This window comes from Mauremys mutica, chromosome 3 (genome assembly GCF_020497125.1).
Source record: "Mauremys mutica isolate MM-2020 ecotype Southern chromosome 3, ASM2049712v1, whole genome shotgun sequence".
NCBI lineage: Eukaryota > Metazoa > Chordata > Testudines > Geoemydidae > Mauremys > Mauremys mutica.
Genome location: NC_059074.1, coordinates 67,238,310 through 67,255,183, shown reverse-complemented (window position 1 = coordinate 67,255,183; position 16,874 = coordinate 67,238,310). Strand labels below are relative to the sequence as shown.

At 40.9% G+C, this 16,874-nt stretch overlaps 1 long non-coding RNA gene and 3 other non-coding genes across 5 annotated transcripts; all 4 read left to right on the top strand.

The window, feature by feature from the left end:
- The first annotated feature begins 3,163 nt into the window (after positions 1–3,163).
- LOC123366217 lies at positions 3,164–12,889 on the top strand. 2 transcript variants are annotated; one of them, XR_006577963.1, is made up of 6 exons: positions 3,164–3,216; positions 5,090–5,145; positions 6,306–7,199; positions 8,324–8,353; positions 9,323–9,366; positions 9,927–12,889. It is a non-coding gene; the product is annotated as an uncharacterized LOC123366217 (long non-coding RNA). The 2 variants fall into 2 exon arrangements; XR_006577964.1 differs by lacking the exon at positions 9,323–9,366.
- Positions 7,766–7,835, top strand: LOC123367732. Its single transcript, XR_006578615.1, has one exon. It is a non-coding gene; the product is annotated as a small nucleolar RNA SNORD50 (small nucleolar RNA).
- Positions 8,406–8,474, top strand: LOC123367731. The gene has a single exon (XR_006578613.1). It is a non-coding gene; the product is annotated as a small nucleolar RNA SNORD50 (small nucleolar RNA).
- Positions 9,643–9,712, top strand: LOC123367733. Its single transcript, XR_006578616.1, has one exon. It is a non-coding gene; the product is annotated as a small nucleolar RNA SNORD50 (small nucleolar RNA).
- Positions 12,890–16,874: the final 3,985 nt, after the last annotated feature.

Below are 16,874 nucleotides of genomic sequence, written 5' to 3'. Positions count from 1 at the left end.
TCGCCTATGCAATCCCCCACACTCCACCCCTGCTTAGCAACCCCTGCCCAGCCTCTGCACCCTCAGCCGACACCTTTCCGGATGAGCTCCTATCCCGCACTGTGGTAGCACCTCCAGAACCCAGACACAGTGGGGCTGAAGTGGCAAAGGCAGCCATGGCAGGGGCTGGGTGCTGCCTGGGTAGCAGGGCCCACATGCTGACAGGGAACAGGGCAGGTCATTGTATTTGTGGCCAAAGCCCCAGAAGCACTCGTGGTGGTGCCAGGAGCAGCCCTGAGCTACTCAGTGCCTGAGCCATGATCTTACTGCACTGGGGGCAGGGAGTGGTTGGGGAAGGGTCAGGAGTGCTTGCCCAGCTGGGGGTGCTTCCTGCTCCTTGGAGTGCCTGTTGGGGATGCCCCCTGCCCAAGGCAGCCCCACCAGCCTCCATCTCAGAAATCTGCTGTGCTAGGCTGTGGCCTAGTTTGTCTATAGCTAAAGCAATTCCTGACTGGCAACTATCTATACTCTTCAGCATAACAATACTTAAGTGGGAGTCACAGTGAACATTGTGGACATATAACACGAATTCGGATGTAACATGGTAAAGCAGTGCTCCCGGGGAGCGGGTCAGTGCACTCTGGTGGATCAAAGCAAGTTTGATATAACGCAGTAAGATTTTTTGGGTCCCAAGGACAGCGTTATATTGAGGTAGAGGTGTATTTCTAACCTTTATAGGTCTCTTTATTAGTCAGCAAATAAAAAGAGATCCACCTTAGGAAAATGCAAGTTAATATAGGTGGGGAATAATAATCTGAAAACAGATATTCAGTGGGTGGGTGACTGGGTCAAACCTGGAAAGTAGCCTTCCAGCAGTGAATGGGGGTGGGGTGGCGGGACAAAGAAGGAAATAAGACTATAGTGTATGGTGTGGGATAGCAGCAAAAAATAAAAAATGACAATATGAAGAAGACATGTTCTGTAATAACAAATTATAATCTCTCTGTGTATGACTCAGTTGAGACAACACCTGAAATATTTCTTATTACTTCAGTGTCAGGAAATTTGATCAGTAGCTGGGTGCTGAACGGATTAACATGTGAAGAATGATTAAAATAACTGTCTGCTATATAGCTTAGCTAAGTGATTAAACAGGGATGTATTAACCATTCTACAAGTATATCAAAGGTGTAAACACCAGGCATGGAGAACAATAATTTAGGATGGTGTAAGGAGGTCACCAAGGATAATGGATTCAAATAAAGAAAAGGGATTTTACAATATCAAGAAAAGTGCTTTGGGAGCGATTGTGGATTGGGATCCACTGCACGTTTTAGAGAAGGAACAACCTGCCTCAGGTGGCACATGACCAGGATTCATCACCGAATTTGGAGTGCTGGTTGAATCATTAGCTTCCGGCGTGGTTCTGGTACTGACTGGGAGTGCAATGTGAACACTGATCCATGCCCCCACATCCATTGAAGTTATGAGCAGTTACACAAGTAGGCCCACTGTACCTTCAGTGGGATGTTTTTGTGGATAAATAGTCATCTGTGTAAGGGCTGAGTGATCTAGTCCTGAAATATTATAGTGACTGACAGTGCAACTTATTAGACTGCTGAGTAGCCTCCCTTATGAATTAGTGGAAGACCCATCACGAGGGATATTTAAAACTAAATTAGAAAATGTACTAAAAATGAGAATACTAAATTTCATAATCCTGAAGTAATAGATTCTATTTAAGAAAAGTTAGATAACTAAATCCCTATTTTGGCACCTAAATAAGTAAGAGATCTGCAATTTCAAAACTACCACTGAAGACAATGGATTTTTATGTAAGTTTAGGAACACAAGTTTTAAACTTTTGGCCTTAGTACTGTTTATTTAGGGGGATGGTCCTCCCTTTGGCCAACTGGCATTTATGTGCTTATTTTGGCTAGTATATAAAATATTAAAGAACGCAAGCATTATAATAAAGAGCTCATGAAGCTTGCCTTAAAATTGTAATGCCTCTATAACGTGAACAGAGAGAGTACACAATTCATAGATATATTTACTATTTGAAAGAAACCCAGCCACACACCTGTGTTTTCATACCTACTTTGAAAAATATACAAGAACCAGCAGGGAAATTACTGAAAATATATCTTAAGCCTATTTCCATTCACTTTGTGTTTTTTCATAGCACCCTCTTAACTATGCTACAAGAGGATGCACTGTTATCTCAAATTCAAACACAGCCCATGTACACCTTCTCCGTGTCTGTAAGAGAAAGGCAACGTTGATCAACAAGAAAATTTGTAAAAACAACGAGTCCTTGTGGCACCTTAGAGACTAATAAATTTATTTGGGCATAAGCTTTCGTGGGCTAGAACCCACTTCATCAGAGGCATGGAGTGGAAAATACAGGTGCAGGTATACATACATGAAAGGATGGGAGTTGCCTTACCACATGTGAGACCAATCACAGGTAATATGATCACAGTTTCTTAATGCTGAAGCTATGTAAAAACACAAGTAGGGGCAGTTATAGCAAATTAAGCAGCAACAGTGATTCTCACCTTCTGAGCATTTCAGGTCATGTACTATCCCTTTTTTCACATAAAAAAAATCACAATAGTTTGACCATGCAGTTCTTGAGAAAAACTTTATCTTCTTTCCTCCCTTAGGCTGCTACAGCTGTAAACGCTGCCATAACCCTAAGGAACACTATTCTGGCACTAATTAGACAATGCACAAATAGATGCTGTTTAATAAGAATTTTTTCTCATCCAAATTTTTCTCATGCACTCTGCGAGCCACAAGGCGGAGAGATCAAGTCATAATTTGTATTGGCCCAGCTTCTGCAGCTGGGAAGGACACGCTTTGGAGTATCACAACGCTCTTCTCCGGGGCTGTAGACTGAACCACAGTTTGTCAACGCTGTGGCAGTCCCCAAGCTCTAAGCGGAGCTAACCACTGGAACTTCACCCTGCGCGCGCCCTCTCTGCTGCTCTGAATCCTCGAGCCGCTACGACGCGCGCCCCGGGAGCGAGGGGCGTGGCCCTGGCTGCACGATGAGGTAATCGGGACTCAAACCCTCCCGCACAAAACTCCGCCCCTGCGCGCGCTGCCCAATGGGCGGGTAGAGGAGGAGTCGGCCTCGCTCTGGTTCAGGCAGCTGCTATATAACAGTCTCTGAGGGACGCTCCCTCCCTCTTTCCTGCGGAGAGTCAGTGACGCTGGTTCAAATGGCGGGTGAGTCTGGGGCGTTCTGCGCCCGGGGAGGGAAGAGGCTGGTCCGGTCCGGTCCCTGTTCTCGGGAGACCGCGTTTTAGGTTTCTCTGCGAGCTCTTGCTGCGTTTCCCCCGGGGCTGGCGAAGCGGCCAGCGCGGACCGGCTGCCCCTGCCGAGGCCGGATTGTGGGACTCGCGGCGACGGCCGGATGAGGGCTGCGGGGACTACACGTCCCAAAAGGCACCGCTCCTCTGAGCCGCCTCTTGCAGGTGGCGCGGTGCATGCCGGGATCAGTAGCTCATAGAGAGGCTGCGTGATTGGCGCGGCGGGGCTGATCCGCGTGAAGTGCGGCTTGGGCGGTGGGTCCGGGCCCTGTCTCGAGCCTTGCGGAGCGGGCGCAGGGTGCTGCGTGCGTGGCGGCGCTGCGCTCCGCTTCTTGGCGCGGTCCAAACGCGGTGTCACGTGTCGCGCCGCAAAGGGAGCGCGAAATAAACTAGGCCTGGACAACAGTCTGCTCCTGGGCAGCACCAGATAGTCCGTCCGTCCCTCTTCCTGATCAGGGAAGTCTGTCCGTCCTGTTCTCCGCGACATCCAGCAGTCCCTGTTCTAAACAAAACAGGGGGCCCGTTTTATGCTAATCTCTGGTCCTGTGAAACTGATCTGTTACTGCTCAGCTTTGATGTGTGGTGTTCACGCTTGCCCGGGCATCCATATCAATCCTACCACTTTCCTGCAAGTGTAATATGGTACTAGTAGCTGTGTGTGTGCAATAAACTTGCTTTAATTATGTAAATATGTTGCTGTATTCATATTACGTTGAAAATGTATTAAGGTAGAAATTTAAAAGCATCTCTGAATGAAACTGATAAAAATCATTAAGGAAATTACAAAATATAGCAGACTAGTATTGAATATTGATAGTTACATATCTGATTTGAATTAATGAGTTTAAATGGGCTATTTCATGGATCCTCAGTGGCTATAAATGAATGCTATAAACTGATAGCTTTAATTCCTAATCCTTATGGTTGTTGTGGTATTTCATGTTGAAATCCCCTCTTAGTGCATTTGTACAGTCATGACTCCCACTCAGTATAATTTAGTAGCTGATGCTTGAATTACTGTACCTAAAGCCAGAGCAGTACACAAACAAGTCAGCTGGGAATTTTAGGGATTTGAAACTACTGTCAAGATGAATTACACATATTGGAGTTTTTTTCCAGCTCTTGATATCTTCTCACATTGGCCTAGTACCCTCAGATGTGGAACTGGCTTGGAGGAGAGGGGTGGCAAAGGAACAGAAAGCCCAGAGCTTCAGCTGAGGCTCTCTGGGCTCCTGAAGGACAATGAGGGGTGCTACAGAAGCAGCCTTGGGAGAGGAAGAACTCCAAGAAGCAATTGGGAGGTGGTTGTATTGATTTGGGGGTGTAGGGTGGGCAGTATCACAAGTGTGTGTGGGCTGTTTTGATTGAATATTGAGGCAGCTGGGATGTGAACACTAAAATGTGGAACCACTAGTGTATAAAAAAATTGGGATTATTTAGCTGTAGCAGGACACTCCAACAATTAATCTGAGATTGCTGGGTTTGAGATATGTAGTTGAAACATCCTTAATTAAGTAGATTGTGTACTTATTATGGTGTTGCACACAAAATACAGTATGGGTATTCCACATCTTATTTTTCACACATTTTTACAATGTTTTTTGTATAATTAGTTGCCATGTTTGTGCTGGTCTTTCACACAGCAACAGAACACTTTGTAAATCTGCAAAAATTAGCATGGGGACTAAAGACTAGTTAAAGCACTAAAAGTAATTTCAGCTAATATAACTGTCTGCACTGCCTACTTGAAATACATATAACTAGTTCTGTCACAATTTTGTTTATTATAGGAACTATGGAGATAAACTTCATGGTGATATCCTGGAAGTTGTGCAGAATAATTAAGGTATGGCTCTGAGAATATTTTGAAATTGGTTGGGCTGGAAAGAGCACTGTCTTTGGGTTTGGTCAAGATTGAACACTCCAAAGTGCTTCAGTTGTATAGAACGCTCTCCATGTCTTCATCTATTTGAAAGTAATTCCCTCTTGCGGTATGTGCCAGAGTGTCAATTACTTTGTCACAGTATTACTGGGTAGAGCTCAATGAAAAGATAGCTACAGTAAATTAGTGGACTCATTCCACATAATTTTCCATTTATCAGCTCTCTAGCATTTTACTACTTCTGCTTTTCAGTAGATGAAAGCACTTTGGTGCTATCACCAACACTGTACCCTATATTCTGGACTCTGGAGCACCTGTTTATCCTGGCACTACATTGTTCTATGTTTGGTTTGACATGTTATACACCTAAAATTTAGGTCAACCTAGCTACATGGCTCAGGGCTGGGAAAAATTTCACACCCTGTGCCATGTAGTTAGGTTGACCTAACCCCCACTGTAGATGGGTTGACAGAGGAATTCTTGCATTGATCTTGTTACTGCCTTTCAAGGGGATGGACTTATTACAGCAATGGGAAAAAATCCATCTGCCACTGTAGTAAATGTCTACACTACAGAGATGTGGCTGCAGCTGTGCTGTGGTAGTGTTAGACATACCTTTAGGGTTAGTATGTGAATTGGCCATATGGACTAAGCCAGGTAGTTGACTATCATCTGCAGTAATTGGGCCTAGATCCTGCAAGTATCTGAGCATGAATAGCTTTATGTATGTGGCTAGTCCTGTTGAGTTATTTTGTGCATAAGTGTTTGCAGGATTAGAGCCTAAGTGTATGTCTGATATGTCTTGGTTTTTCAGAAGTCCCCTGTCATCGCATAGGTAGACAGTACTTCAGGTTAGCATAATACACCATATTAATTTTGAGTGTCTATTGATTAGATGTCAACTTTTTCTTTGACACAAGCTGAAGCTTTGTTTTGACTGACTTAGATTATAAATTCTTTGGGGCAGGGAACAACTTACTCTTAAACAGTTTTTATGATGCAATATGACTTAGTGTTGTATCACAACAAAGACAGCATAAATATTCCCATATTATAAAACTTGAATTTGCTATTGATTTTTCTACATTGAAATCTGACCGTCTTCTGTTTAATTTTAACTGCAGCCCTTCATGAAAACATCAACAGTTCTAGAAGACTATATGATGTACAATTGTGGATGTTCCTGAATATTTAAGACAGAAGTATGTTTGTGAATGGTCAAGTGGAAGAATAAATATTAAGATGGGGATAAATGGATTGGCAAAAATCTAGACTTTTAATGCATTGTTTTGATTTAATTAATCCATATTTAACTGAATAGTTGGGGTAAAATTGTTGCTTTCAGTCCTGTGAGGTATCATGTGGTCTATCTTGACCTTGTGAACAGTTGCGAGATTCATGGGTAGATGTGGTGGTGTAGTTTATTTTGATTAAGACCAATATTATGGGAGATTGTAAACCATAACCATTTGTGGAGTTGCCCCACTAGGCTTTACAACCATGTTAACGCATTGTCAATTAACCTGAATTATCTAACTCAGGATAGAAGTTTAGTGTTCTCAACTCTTAAGAGGGTGAGAACAAAACTGACCTACTCAAAGATTTTTGTTGGTGGTGAATTCAAATCTATTAGAGAAAATGAACATCTATTGTGGTGTGTGGTTTTAATAAAAATATGCACACTTACATGCAAACTAGCTGTGATTCTCAGGGTCTTGGCCAGTGACCCTGATCGGTGCAAAATTTGGGCCACTTTTTTATATCTTTTATGCTGGTTAAGAGTATCTAGTATTTCCCTTGCCTGAAAATGCTTGAGGGGAACATAACTTGTTTTGTTAGGTCACTTTCAAAATGCTGTATTATGTAATATTTATTAGGAACAATTTAAATGGTTACTTTATCCTTATTTCTAGTGTGACTTATTAGCAAGTATCCAGTGGATAATGAATCAGTGAATGAATAACTGACAGCACAGTTGGGATATAAAACTACTTGCGATTCTAGTACTACTAAAACAGGTATTCTTAACTTAAAACAATTGGAAAATACACTTTTGTCAAAATATTGTCAATCACAATATACTAATCTTGAAAGCACAAATATTTTTCAAAGACTGTAAAGTGTGGGACATAGCTAAGCTATGGAGTAAGTTGGCTTTGTCAATTGAACCTTTGAGTAGTCTGTCTTATGAACTGGCTATACATTCCTGCCTCTTTATCTATAAAAGTGATTTTGATATTTCTAGCTTATATAAGCAGTTTCAATCTTTTTTTAAATCAAGACATGTAATAGGAACAGATCTGTTAAGTGCTTTCCTTTGTCAGGGCAAAAATAGTTTACTGATATTTTTCATGGAGGAAGAAAAATCACTTTTCTAAAATCAACAGACTCTATTATTGTATCTATAAGTTGCAGTGCTTTGTATTGATAAAGGTATCTGGCCGAAATGGATAAAGGGCACTTTTCAACTTGTTGAGAAATAATTTCATTCTAGGATAGTATCTAAACTGAATTATAGTTCTCACATGTTAATTTTGGCATAGTGTTCCAGTATACCAAAAAGTGTCTAATTTTTAAAGTGGTCTGTCAGTGATGAACCTATCCCGAACCTGACTTGCTGATGAGAAATTTTATACGGATCTGGCTTCTGAGATAAGACCACCATCGTTCAGAAGAGTTAATCTGGTTACACCACTGTTCTGTGCACTACTTAGATACTTTTCTAGTGGTAACAGTAAACATATTTAATGTCAATTGATGCAGTTACTCAAACTGTCATTTTTGTGCTGTACTAGCTGTACATGCAGTTACGTAGTGTTCACACTTGGGGCTGTGCTGCACTGCTTTGTGGTACATTGCTGTCTGGAAACCTATCATTCATAAATAAAATGCCAATATCGAATTTCTGACTTGGTGTAATCCATACTACATCTGTAAAGTGTTTACATGTAAAGTACTTACATAATCCTAACTTCCTGTGCAGTTAACTCCTGCATCTGGATAGGTAGCAGACTAGTGGGAAAGTGTGACATCCTCATCACAGTTGCTCTAGGAAAATACTTCTTTAAAATAATAAATGAACATACTTAACCCTTGGAGTATTCAGTTTCACCAAACTACTGTGCAATTTGTCTTGTTGCAGAGATCTCTGAAGGCTGACTCAATATTAAAGGTATGTATTCTAATAAAGGTTGATATTGATGAAGTATGAGTAATTCTGGTCTGATCAATGATGATACTATCCCGAACCTGATTCCTTGATGAAAAACTCATACGGATCTGGCTTCTGAGATTAGACAACCATGATTCATATTGCTTTTTCTAAACACTAGAGCTGTGTGAAAGTAGTATTTCAAACAAGTTAGATTTTGTTTACTTGGTAAATTTCCTGTATTGACTGAATTTGCCTATTGTATCCTCATTTACTGTTTTCCACAAGGCATGGTTATTGTCTGTTTTCTTCTAAAACTGCACTGTTATTCCTCACTTCAGTCTGATTTCTGAACTTGTGGTGATGCATGGGCTGTTGCATGATCAGTGGCTCATTTTATGTACTTAAATGGTATTTGGTTTGCGCTTTCTTTTCTAATAGGATATTATGCGTGATTGATCGTTCATGAAATATTTGATATTTCAATCTAGGATGAGGCCACTTCATTTTCCATTGCTGTTGCAGTAATAGATTAAAATGCATTGAATACCTGACAGTGCAATAAAAGTGTCCTGGAAGTAGGCCTTTAATTTAGTAGTACCTGCTATTTTTTAGGCCCATTTGGGATTTTTTATTCATCGTAGGCTGAGAACTAACTTTATCCTTTGGGAGTTCCCTCCAGTTCTAATCTGAATGATAGGAAAACAGGAATTTTAGTAGTCTCTAGTGTCAGGATCACATTTGTTTGCTTGTTGTTTACCCAGCCTTACAAAGGTGCCAAATTTATGTGAGCAAGAAAAGCAGATATTTTAGGATAAGAAAGGATGTATAACCATGGTGTTACACATGCAACTCAACAGAATTTGCAGAATGCGTATACAGATACAAGTCTTATGAAAGATGAAGGGGTGTTAGACTTGCACATTTCCTTGCATAAACTAAGAATTAAAAATGAACATTTGATTTACTAACTGAATCTTTTTTGAACAGTGAAATGGTGGAAAATGTAGGAGCAGATGCATTTAGTTATTCAGGTATGTACTTGAAGAAAATGCACCCTTTGTTGAAAAGTGCCTCGTATTGGTAATTTTGGGTTTCTCACTTCAGATATCTATAGGCTTAACTTGGTCAGGAGCTGATCTCATTTTGTCCTGACCTGAAAGGACATCCCTCCTCTTTCCAAGGCCCTTAATATATCAGTGATCTTAATTAGCCTTGGAATCAATCAACACTGCCCTCTTCTAATCTGTAGAGATGTCTGTGAAATGTCAGTGTCTTACTTCTATGGGCTGAGCGCATATTGTAATTGGGGTTTTTATGATCCTATTCTGAAGGTGATTTTTTTGCTGAAAAACTCAATATGGATCTAGCTTCTGAAATAAGGTCTTAAGATATCCTAGAAATAGACTAAATTTTATATTTCTCTATTGAATAAATCTACCAACTATTTAACCATAAAGGCACACTTTCAGGTGGAATAGCTTCATTTGCTTAAGAATAAAATGTAAAATGTCTTGTAACACTTTTCTTTCCTTTGTGGATTCAGTTTCTCATGTAAAAAGCCATTTTATTTAGTTTGTTTTTCCCTTTTTAGTGATGAGGTGGAATTTTTGTATCGTCACCTGACAAGTGTGGATAGTATCACTGGAAGAAGTCTGACACCTGAAGATACTCAGATACCAAGATTTTAATGACAAAAAATGTTACAGGTTTATGCTTCTGAAATAGTTTGTGGAGTTTGGTAGTTAATATTTCTGAAACTTCACATGGCCCAGAACCAGTTGGCCTCTGCCTCTTTTAAAACTGAGCAATCATGGTTTGTGGAAATCTGAAGATCTTGACAAAATAGAAGACTCAGCTCCCTCTAGTGAAACCAGAGCTGTCTTATAATAGGGAAACTGCATGTGGGATCAAAGAAGAGAAAATTCAGTTTGGCTAAAGTCAGTCTGAAAACAGAAGATGTTAAATCTGACATGACTTCTCTCAGGAGATTATGGTGGCTGAAGGGAAATAGAACATAAAATCTAATTTTTCCCCACTGTTTATCAGGAGAGGCTCCCCTACTCAGTAAACAAAATATTAAGGGCAACAAACAATAAGCATCGGGGAAAAACTTCAAGTGGCTAGCCAGTTTCCTGTGAAGGAAATAAAAGCACAATAAAGAAATAAAGCACACTTTGATATTACTGGGGAAAAATGTGTGCCCCAAACAGTAATAAAATGGGCAATGGAAAACCCAGGCACCTTCTGTAGAAAGATGGTGAGAGCACCAATTAATGTAGAAAATCATAGTAATGACACTTCCCCCTCTGAGAGAAATTTCATTCAGGAAGTGAAAGAGGAAGATCAGGTGGTGGTATTAATCAGTGAAGCCACTGAGGAAGCAAAAATCAGACATTTGTAAGAAAGCAAAATGCAACACTCATCGTAGGAGTTGTGGTCACAAGAGAAAACTAGGCTTAAACCACAGCCTGGGTTCTGTTTATGCTGATGGGGAAAGAAGTAGGTTTTTATGCACCGCTGCCCAACCGCATGATAAGACCAATGCATTGGTGTGGAGCTTTTCTGTTGAGCAGAAAGATGCTAGCAATGCTATGGGTTTTTTTGTGGAAGAGGCCCACTCAGGAACTTCTGTTTTAAGAAACTTTTTGAAAAATAACCATGCCATAATGTGGGAGAAACATCTCTGCTGCATTCAGCAACTTAGCCCTCATGCAGTAGAGAAAGAGGTGGAGGAGACAGGTCATAACATCTGATAAATTGCGGTCCACAAATACTCCAGTCAGTGGCATACCATCCAGTATGCCTTTTAGTGTTAGGAAGGGAAGCAGATACACAGGCAAACTACCCATCGACTGACACATACTTTGATATGTCTTTCAGAGTAGGTTAAGAAATATCCTGTAATCTCCATGCTTAATACAAAACTGGCAACAATGCTAGCAGTGGGTCTGCAGCCCTTTTATTGGTCAGGGCAGAGGGCTTTCAGGCACTAATGGAATACCCCATTCCCAAGTGGCAAATATCTAGCAAAACCTACTTTTTGGCTAAGGCAATACCATAGTTGAACAGAACTCCGTGTTGCAGTGTCCAAGGCATTGAGGCTGTCAAAGGTGAGGAAGATCAATCAGCCCACTGAAATGTGGACCAGTGGTCAGACCGTGGACTGTGTGTATCAGCTCATTGGGTATCTCTTCCTCTTCAGTTACCTGTGGTAGCAGGTAGCCAGATACTTTGACACAGCCTACAGCCCAATATTGGGCAACATGCAACACCGTGTTTGAAGTTTTGAAACCCTACAATCCATTGTGTATTGGAGAAACTGCAGAATGGCTTTCCTCTTGCTCACTTTTAGGAGGATTTATTACCACAATCTTATCAGATGTATGTGCCATTAAGGAAGGGCGATACTTCCATGTGCCATACTTTGTACACAATCTTGATGCAGTAGTTCATTCACATCCTCATCTTTGTTCAGAAAAGTGCTGACCCGTGCATGTCAAGTCTGCAGTCACTTCAGCCATTCCTTTACAGCTGCTTATACTTTACAAGAACTGCAAAGGCAAAATAGCCTGCCACTGCACCAACTCAAACACTATGGCCCAGACAAATGGGATTCCACTCTCTGTGCTTGAGCAATTACTGACTATGTAGTGCTTCAGAAGTGTGAAGGAAGCAATCTGTTTCTAACTCTTCCACAGTGGAGTTTTAAGAAAAGCCTATGTAATATGCAGAAACCTTTTGATGAAGCTTTCAAATGGCGAGCTAAAAAGATGCTACTCTTAGCCAAGTCATTCTGCTCATTTGCCTCCTGGAGGGAAAAAATGTGCTGCCTGCAGGAAGTTTAGAGAAGTGGATGATATTGCAGCAATAGATTTGGTAAATAGTATGTTAGCCATTCTGAAAGAAGACTTATGTAATTTATATTAGTGTGTCTGAGGAGTACATTCTTGCCAGATATAGTTGCTAAATGTATTTTTGGGAACCCCCAGTACCTCCCGTGTATCACATTCCAAAATGTCACTCTGGGATTTGCTCCTTGATCTAGGTTTGATGAAAGTAGCAGAAAGGGGTATTATGCAAGAAGATCCTGCTATCTCTGCTTAGTGAATGGTGGAGGCCTATCTCCAGGAGGAATTAAATGTAAATCATGGCAGGTTTTTAATGCACAACAAGAAAATTCAGTCATTTACCTGATTTTATAAAATTCCTGTTTAACAAGGTGCAAGACCTTTTAAAGTTCAGTTGCTTTGTAAATGAAGCATGCATCAGGCAAAACTTTGTTGACAGTCTGTACCAATATTAATTGGATTTGAATGTTGAGGTCTATTGCAAGCTAGTAACTGAGAAGTTAAAGCTACATTAGTCAGCTTTATTGTACTTTGGCCTTTAATACATGTGAGAATAAACCATGTGCCTTTAGCAGTGTTTTTCTTACATTGCCTGAGAACCAAGTTTGATTTTAAGGATATTAGTATCTCTTCCCATGTGATAGTGGAATAACTTTTTCTGTCTCAGTAGCTGCTGTCATTAAAAATAGTTAAACCCTGTGTGCAATCCTTTGTGCAACTGGACTTAAACTGGTAAAAATGAGAATGGAGCCATCAAATTCTATATGCTAAGCAACTCCTTCCCTAAGCGAGGCCCTGGAAGATGCTGATAAGGATTGTGCTCCATGGACAAGAAAACCTCTCCTGGTGTCACAGTTTAGGTGCCTATAAGCTGTTTCTTGTGACTATTGGGCAACTGCACAGAGGGAAGTGGAGAATGGTACCTCACATGTTTTGACCTGGGGGTTAGGTACTTTTATAGGGTAGGGACTGGGTCAGACTCACATTCAATTGTCTTCTGCCTGAGGGGAAGAGGATTAGAAAAGGGTTCTGTGCACTTTGGGAGAATTTCCTAATGGCCAAACTGGGGTTACTCTGATAGGGTTCTCACTGTGTGTCCTATTAAAGCTGTTCTGTGTATACCTCATCATTGGAGAGTGGGCCTTTCCTTCCTAGCTCATGTGTGGGTGCCCTGACCATCAGGCTGAGAAGTCATTGGGCAAAATTCAAACAGCTTCAGGCAAGATAGGGGGAGAGTACCTTCCCCCGCCCTTTGTAGAGTAGTGGGGCTCATGTAGGAGCCAGGTCTTCAGACATCTAGTGAAGCTGCAGTGCACATGCTAGAGCCAGAAACTTTTGCAGCACAAATTTAGGTGTCAAGTGATGTGAGGCACTAGCTGAGCAGGGGTTTTGTGGGTTCCAGTGGTGCCTAAATCAGGTTTAGGCACCTCGCTATCTTTAGGCATCTGGTCCGTAATGCCCAGCACAAAGCTTCAGGATGGTGCTTTGTGTTGGGAAAAATTTGTTGCCCTCGGACACTATCCATTAAAATGATACATTCCCAAAGTGGAGCTGGAAACTTAGAAATGACTTTGGTAGAGTCTGGACAGAAATAACACTAAGGAAGAAGCATATGGAAATAAGACATTGCATCACATGTCAAGGTCCTTTGTTTTCTCAGTTGGCCTGTGGCAGATGGCCTGTTCCATTCTTTAGTCCAGAGGTTTCTGAACCGTGGGGCCAAGACCAAAATCATTTTCACCCCCTTCCCACCTAAGAAAAAAGTCACTAGGCAACTGCTGGGACCTATGCCAGGAAAATCACACTCCTGCAGAGGTGAGAACTGAATTTCATTTGCAGTTATGGGCCATGGGCTGGAATATAAATTTGTGATATACTCCCTTTCCCTCCTACAGTAAAAGCCATTGGCAGCACAGAGGCTCTCACAGCTCCCTGCTGCCAGAACTCACTGAGACAGGTAGCTACATTCTGCAGTGTGGATGCAGCTTGCTCTTCATTGCCTCATGTACCTAGACATATTCTACATGCTGCCACAGCAGCATGCTGTGTAGCCATAGCCTAAGAGCCGTTACTTCAGGCTGCCTGCAGACTCAGGAAGACAACATTGTGTTGACTTTCAGTCATTTCATATTTGGGAAGTTTTCTTTGCAACCAGGAGAGGGACAACTAGTTTAAAAAGCCCAAAACTTAGTTTCTGCTGAATTTGAATGTCTTGTGGGCCACAAGTATATAAAGTGTGCTAGATCCAGTCTCTGTGCTGAGTGTTCGTCTTCCCTCACCTATGGGAAGTTAAAGGAGAAAACTGCAGGAAAAGATGAGCTCTTCTCTACCTCTGACATTACTTCTCTCTCCTACCAGTACTCAACACCAAGTGAAATATGGAGACGCAATAAGCCTACACTGTTTGTAGAACTCAGGTAGCTCTGCAATTTATTTACTTGAGAGCAGCAGGGGATTTGGGGAGGACTGATATGCTGCAGCAGAAGTATTGGGTCTTCTCCCTTCTGATACTCCTCTGCAGCACTTCCACAAGTTGTCTTTCACCTTGCATTGCCTTCCCACTCCCATCTTCAATACATCACCCACCCACAGGGCTGTTTCTGACTAACCTCAGTCTTGTAACCTTGCAGGATTGTAGTCACAGCAGCAATCACAGTGCTGGTTTTGTGATTCCAGGTGGAGGATAGTTGAGGTTAAGTCATTCTAGCTCTCGAAAGAGGCTAACAGGACTGGAATATAACTACTCAGCTTCTAACTGAATAAAGGGTGAAAGTTTGGGGAATTAAAAATAAGTCTTTTGTCTATTTTGTGAGATTCCTAAAGAGGGAGAAAGCAGCTGAAATATATGTAATATGTTAAATGAATGTAATTAGTGCCATATTAACGTGAGACAATTCTCACCAGTTTTAGCTGCTTCCTGGTTTCTGTACTAGAGTGAGTGACATCACAAGTACCATAAACAACATTTTGAAGGAAATATTTCATCCTCAAACCCTGTTTTCATTTGCTTTATTATTTGTAAGATCACATCAGGAGAGAAATTAACACCTGCTCTTGCATTCTATAGGAATGGGGTGTAATTTTGTTAAAATACAGAGCAAGATACATTTGTAAATATTTTACTCTAATCAGACATGTACATTTCACTTTTCAACTATTAGCAAAACTTGTATTTTTAAAAAAGCAACTACATTTAAACAATTGTTATTGCCAGTATGGTTTGTCTGCTTTACCCTAAACTAAGTACATTTCTTTTATCCTATCGGGTTTGAATCTGACTCTTCTACTTGGGGAAATACTGTTACCATTCCTGAAAATTGCTTATCTTCAGTTCCAAAGAATAGAATGAAGAGACATTAACTTTTAAGTTGCTGGTCTGACACTGAGGGGACATTGGTTAGAAAGAACTAATGTCTCCCATTGCACACATCCTTCACATAAGCTAAGGGCAGACTAGACACTAAACATTTAGTGGGCAAGAGCAAGTTAACACATGAGAATATAAATTTTAAATGGTAATAATATAGCAGATACCATGATGAAAAATTTAATTGCAAGAATCCTATTACAGGGAGCCAGGCCTGGATTCTTAAGAGGTGAAAGTTCTGACTAGTGAAAATACTGAAAAGAATATGAAAGGGGCAAAAAATTGTTCAGGTATCCTTTCTGAGCAAGTTTTGAATGTATTTAAATTTCTGCATTTCTTTCTGGTTTGTGTTTTATAAAGTACATGCTTATTTGATAGCTGGTAAGGAGGGCATTCATTATGGTGTATGCTAGCATTGTGTTTCCCCCATTCTCCATCTAGACGTAAAAATGTAAGTGCTCAGAAACCACAGCTCAGAATGGGAATCCTGAGGTCACTTCTTAACTTTACTCTGCTTTCCCACATGCAAGTGTTAATAACAAAAAAGTACATCATAATCACTTATATATAACTACACATATACAGCTTTACAAATATAATGGTCAAATTCTGCCACCCTTATGCACCTTGAGTAGTGCTGTACATCATGAATAGTCCCATTGAGTGCAGTGGCACTTATTCCAGAGGAAGGTTCTTCTCAACAGTCCTTCTGAGTCAATGGAAGATCTCCTGTGATTGAATTTTAACTTCAATATACTTCATAAAGTAAGTCTAGCTAAACTAGGATAGTCATATCAAATCACTGAATATGTTTTATGATTAATATCTGCATGCATGAATATGGAAAGCAACACCACAAATAAAGAGCAACTGATATTTCTTCAAGTGGCTCTGCATATTTCCATTTCTGTTGAGAAAGTGGATAAGGAAAAGTTATTTATTTATTCCCATAATACAAGAACTAGGGGTCACCAAATGAAATTAATAGGCAGCAGGTTTAAAACAAATAAAAGGAAGTTCTTCACGCAGCGCACAGTCAACTTGTGGAACTCCTTACCTGAGGAGGTTGTGAAGGCTAGGACTATAACAGTGTTTAAAAGAGAACTGGATAAATTCATGGTGGTGAAGTCCATAAATGGCTATTAGCCAGGATGGGTAAAGAATGGTGTCCCTAGCCTCTGTTCGTCAGAGGATGGAGATGGATGGCAGGAGAGAGATCACTTGATCATTGCCTGTTAGGTTCGCTCCCTCGGGCACCTGGCATTGGCCACTGTCGGTAGACATACTGGGCTAGATGGACCTTTGGTCTGACCCGGTACGGCCG